The sequence below is a fragment of the Saccostrea cucullata genome, unplaced genomic scaffold (assembly GCF_032062105.1).
Source record: "Saccostrea cucullata isolate Sc308-1 unplaced genomic scaffold, CSIRO_AGI_Scuc_v1 ctg84, whole genome shotgun sequence".
NCBI lineage: Eukaryota > Metazoa > Mollusca > Bivalvia > Ostreida > Ostreidae > Saccostrea > Saccostrea cuccullata.
This window is the reverse complement of record NW_026938747.1, coordinates 232,459-238,787: the sequence shown is the minus strand read 5'-3', so window position 1 is coordinate 238,787 and position 6,329 is coordinate 232,459.

Here is a 6,329-nt window from a genome sequence, read left to right as displayed (position 1 = left end):
CATGACGTCAAAAATACAAACTTCCGGTTCTTTTTAGGTCACATTCTAGTTTCATTTTCACTTGACTCTCGTGTTTTTTTTTTACGAAAAATGCTGTACATGCTATGGACTGTTTTATCATAAATAAAGAGAATAAACAAAATTTAGAAGGGAATTGGGTAAATGTTTTAATGTTAATCGCCTCCACAATCCTATTTTACATTGTACATTGATAAATAAAAATCTTATTTGCTTTTAATAGGGATACCTCTTTTTAAATTTTGTTTTGTCATCTCTTTCCGAAATGGTACAACATACTTTTTGGTCGCATTTATGCTATGTTGTGACATACTGCTATCTGTTTTATTCCGCTGTTGCCGTCGACTGCCGTGAGTTAACTTTCAGTCTCAACACAATCAATTCAATGGACAAAGGAAGTAACTCGTCCATGATGGTCCTCCCCCTTGGGCATCTTGTGTTAGGGTGGGGTTATATTGGTCACGTAATTAAAATAAAAAAACTTATCTGCTCCTAATTGCTGAGTAGAAAAACCAAGCGCACGCATAGATCGTCATCCAGTAGATTTTTGAATATTGTGAAGTTCGAGTTTTGGGTTGGGAAAGGGGGAGGGGGCATGTCGAACTATAAGAATAAACTAAATTTATGGTAGATTAAAAAATAACACGAGTATGCTACATGCAGAACGTGTATGAATACTGCAAAAATACTTTTTTTATCGACAAGTAAACTTATGAAAAATGGTGAATTTTTAAACCGAGACAGGCTACTGACAGATAAGTTTATATTGCAGGGATTTCAACAATTTTGTTTCATATCAGCATTTTGTAAATTCTACGGTAGTTATAACGACATTGTTAACAAATATATGCTATCATTTGGTCGTATTTTGGCAGGAGTCATTCATAAATTGCCGGGTTTGGATTCGACTACGGAATGAGTCTATACCTCAATGATTTTAAATAAACAAATAACGACGAGCGTGACCGGTGAACAGGGGATGCGTATTCCTTATAGACACCTGATCATAGCTCTGGAATTTCCAGGCTTCGTGTTTTTGCCCTATTCACAGATTTGTTTGTTTTTTTATATTGATCAGGTGTTTGTTCACCCTTTTCAACGAATAAAAAATATAATATCTGTACATCAAATATTACTCAAAGACCAAGAAGGGCCATTGGTTTGTCAATTGTTGCTGAATATCAGACTGTTTAATATTTTTAAAACTTGTTTTTATATGAGAAAATTTCTTCTTCCTTCATTGCTTTATTATTACTCTATAAATTTTTCCCAGAAGTCGCTGTATATGGACCAATCCCCGTTTTGACGTGCGTTAGTCGGTGAGCTAATCCCTGCTTTGAAAGCTAATTCCTAAGTATCTGTAATCCTATAAATTTTACTTTAATTTAGAACTTAGAACCAAAAGTTTTCCAATTTAAGGGCAATAACTCTTTCCTATGTATTTTCTGTATCGGTCGAACTTCTAATGTGAAGAGATTTTTTCCTGGTATTCACAATGCAGAAATGTTTATAAAGTGGCAACTATTTAAGAACACACAACATCAGAATTAAGGATTTGAACATATTAACACGTATAATATTATTTATAACACCGTTTACTAAAAATGTAAATCTTTTATGCTGACAAAAACCCCTTTATATTAATGGCCTTAGACATCTTTTAAAAAAATTGCAATCTATACACTTTAGGCAATTTTAATTAGACTACTCGTTTATCAAATAGAATAAAAGTAGTTTTTTTTTCTATTTTGAACCATTAAAATGGTACAGATGGAGACACTTTAAGCATTATTATTTGCTTTTGTATAATTAATATGAAAATAAAATAATGTACTAGGAATGTCAATAATTTGTACCAGAAATAAATTATTTGTTCTTGTTTTCAGCATGTGCAAGCCATTTCCTGATGATCTGTTATTTCATGTTTTTGATTATCTGGTTTTGAGGTTTCTTTTCATCCTATAATAAGCTATAATTGTTCTCGTCCTCTTTGGTTAAATATGGATTAGTTTTATCTGATGTTATATTTTCTCTTTTTATTGTCATTACAGTATACCACCGTGATATCATTTCACACCTTTCAATCAATAAATGTTCGTGTACTCACTTTCACTAGAATGACACTGCGATAATCACAGATATGATGATGTGGGTTTGACTATCCTCCCAAAGTCTTATATTATATATATGAGATTTCCGAATTATACGAATATCTCTCTAGCGCCACATAAAGTTCTCTCTCTCTCTCTCTCTCTCTCTCTCTCTCTCTCTCTCGCGCGCGCGCGCGCCATTTTCTGAATCATTTTCTTCTTAATTTTGTTCAGTGTATAGAAACCTTTTTTTCCTTACGTGAATGTCAGTCAAAGTGAGTCCAATTGGACTACATTTCCCCTCTCTATTCGCTATACCCTCTTTTATTACACTCTGATTATTTTTAGCTCACCTGATGCAAAAAAAATAAATAAATAAAAGTGAGCTGTGCCCTTTGTCTGTCGTCTTTACCTTTCCATTAATTGTTTTTCTACCAAAGAACCACTTTCGTTTCTTTCAAAAGGAGATCATTAAGATTAATAAAACATCCTATTTTTTTAAAAGATCTTCTTTTCAAGGTTACGGGGGGGGGGGAAGAATTTTTTTACGCAGAAGGGTGTGACCACGATAGTATTTTATGTGAGATTTTATAGGAAATGACTTTTAAAATCTTCTCGTAGAATGTTTTCTCAGTCGTGAAAATTCTCACAGATCAGTTGAAATTGTCGAATCGCAAATAAGTTGTCAAGAACAATGGATGATTCACAGTATTTCTGCTAAACTAATCCAAAGAAATAACGTAGAAAATATTAGTACTTCTATTTTTTTCATTTCAGCACAGTTTTAAGTACATGGAATGGCATAAAAATTATAGAAAACGCATATTCAAGAAAAATAAAAATCCTCTGACCATATGATTGATACTGATTGATATATTAATTTCACATAATTACTATCATTATGTGCCACAGTATTATGAATAACCAGTGCATCTAAAAATGAGTGCAAAATGAACACCCATCAAATACAAACAATACAGGGCCTAAAACACGGACCCTAGAAATTCAAGAGGCGGGATCGGATGTCGAGGAGCATCCCCTGTTGACCAAACACAAATGCCATGAAGACTATGCTTGACTAAATAGGAGGAACATTCTGTATAAAAGTAAAGGCCTACGTCAGTCAAAATAAGAAGAAATTTTCTGATAAAGAAATTATAACGACAATATAATTCTTTAAATGCCGATTTAAAACGAGGATGAAGAAATCTATGTTGTATCAACTTTTCTGTCAGTAGCCTGTCTTAGTTTAAGTTTTTATCACATTATGAAAATGCTCTTGAGTACTAAATAAGTCGAGAGACTAAAACACCATAAGTATGTGACAGTGGTATATTGCTATATAAATACGGAAAGTTGACCTTTGAAAAGTGCAGCTCGTTTGTCATACATGAAACAGATGTAACAGATTGTGGTGTTTTATTTCATTTTGAATTCACTGGTCATTCGCGTCGGAAGAAAATTGAAAGGGGGAGGGGGCTAAGTGAAAGAAAAAAAAAATCGAACCTGAAAAACGTAAAATGTGTCTATTGTCCTAACACGAGAATCCTTTTTCGGGGGGAGGGGGGGGGTTAGGATCGAACTTCTTTCCGTCCCTTCTTTGACTATATTGTAACGTGCCTGTTGAAAGGGGGGAGGCTACACCTACGCCCCAATGTTTGATACCTATATGATGTCTATCTTTGCAACCCCCACCCCCTCCCCGGGTTCCGAGGCCTATGCTGGTATGTAATGAGTCGGTTTCACCTTGTGATTGGAATTACGATTGTTCATAACAGGATAAAGAGTTGAGGGCCGTATCAAGTGTTTTCTTCTTCTCATATACATGTATAGGCTTAAAAAAATCAAATCTGTGTCATCGGAATATAAAGAGAGGTTGGTTGAAATCAAAAACCGATACACAGAATTATGATCTATATTGATACTGTGTGCAAGTTATATTGAAATCAGCAAAACCTTTTAATGGCACCTGTTGAAGTTCTGTGCTTAAAAATGTCTGAGAATGTTTTATTAATAAAGGTCCATTTTCCGCTTTTTTATGTGAAAAATTTGTCTAGCAATTCTCTATGTTTATACAAGTTTTTTCGTCTCAAACATTTAACAATTGATGACAAGAATAGAATTCCACAGAAGACAAAGAGGATGGATGCAAATCAAAAACCGATACACAGATATTTGTAACTTAGAATTATTTGTTTGCCAAGTTATATTGAAATTACCTAAATTCAAAAAATCTTTTTTATAAATATCACAGAAATTTCAGGTTTTTTACCAACGCCAACATCGTTCTGTATATCAACAATATACAAATATACCATTCTATTGTGCCAAAGTATATGATGAAGGTAAATTCTGCTGTATGGTGTTCTGTGAATTATCCAAGGCATTTGATAGAGTATGGCATAAAGGCTTAATTCATAAACGATTACAAATGTACGGAATTAATATGGTAAAATGCTAAAATGGTTTGAAAGTTATTTAAGCAATAGAACACAACAAGTCAAGTACAGACATTTGCTCTCTTCCATTGGTTATGTAAAAGCTGGAGTCCCTCAGGGATTTGTACTTGGACCACTCTTATTTTTGATATATGTAAATGACGTTGCTCAAAATATGATTTCTGTTTGTAGATTATATGCTGATGATAATTCTTTACAACAATGTTCAGATAATATTAATCATATTGAACAAAATCTTAATCATGATCTTAATTAGTATTACATGAATGCTGACTTTTGAAAAAATGGCTGTTGAAATTCAACCCACAGAAAACAAAAGCTGTATTTTTTCATTTGAAAGCTGTGCAACAATATATCCAAATCTAATTTTTGATAACTGTCAAATAAATATGTCACACAACATACACATCTTGGGGCCACATAAAGTGTTTTCTTCTTCAAATTTAGGATGGTCTGATCATATTGATATCATTGAATACACTGAAGGCTTACAAAAAACTTGGTTTACTGAAAAAACTAAAATTTAATGTGTCTGTGTTTTAAAAAATTGTCCCAATGTATTTTATTTCTTTTTTTATGTTACAAGTGGAATTCTGCAGTTGAAGTTTGGTCGGGGTGTAAACATTTAGGATGACATAGAAAAGCTTGAGAAAGTTCAATTATTTGCTGCTAGAATTGTAACAGGTCTTACACTTATTGCTTCTAAAAATTCACTTTATCCTGGAAATTGGATATAAATATCCTAATCATAGCTTTGAAAATAGAAAAAAGATTTTAAAAGGTTTCTATATATCAATGTACAAAATATACAACAATTTAGTACCTACTTATATTCAAAATATAGTACCTGATATTAGACGGCAACATTTCACAATACTTCTGGAGAAGAAGATTTTTAAAGATTTTTCCAATATATTCCTTGTAAAATGCAGATTAGAACCTTTATTCCAGACACTGTTAGAAAGTGGAATGCAATCAAAATTAACATAACACGAGGCAACTTCCTATTAAAAGTTTTAAAAAGTTTTGTCAAGATTTTTGTATATATTCCAAAATATTTTTCTTTTGGTAAGAGATTTTGGAATATCATTCACACAAGGTTAACGACATAATTGTATTTTAAATTTTTAAAGATTTTTCCTATATATTCGCTGTAATCTAATTGACAGTCCGAATTGTTCATGTGGACAAATAGAGGATTCCTATCATTTGTTTTTTGTTTGTAGAAAATATTTTTAACAGATTTTTCCTATATATTCTCTAATGAATAATTTATTATCATTCAACAATTTGTACATTATAGATGTCCATTTGATGTTATGGGGTGTTCCACATGAGTTTCATTTTCCTGATCAACAAAATGTAGAAATTTTTAAAGTTATTCATATATTTTTAAAACTTGAGTGTGGTCCACCCTTCTCATGAAAAATCTTAATTTCTTGTATATATAGTATTGTGTTCTGGTATTAAGAGTTTACTGTCTTTGACACTACTAATTGTTACCGAAAATAATTGTTCTTTATTTTGGCAATATTATAAAATTTTGTATAAGGAGAAGACTAAAATTGAAAAGTTTTGACGACAACAACAACGACAACCTTTTGGCTTTAATTTTAATAAAATATGTTCAATTCAAAATAAAATGATCCAATGAATGTTTAATATTAAATAGATATGACCTTATAAAGTCCCTATTGATTATTGTATTCTAGGTCAAGGTCAGAAAATCAAATACCCAGTATTGCATAAAATGGTTTTCTGG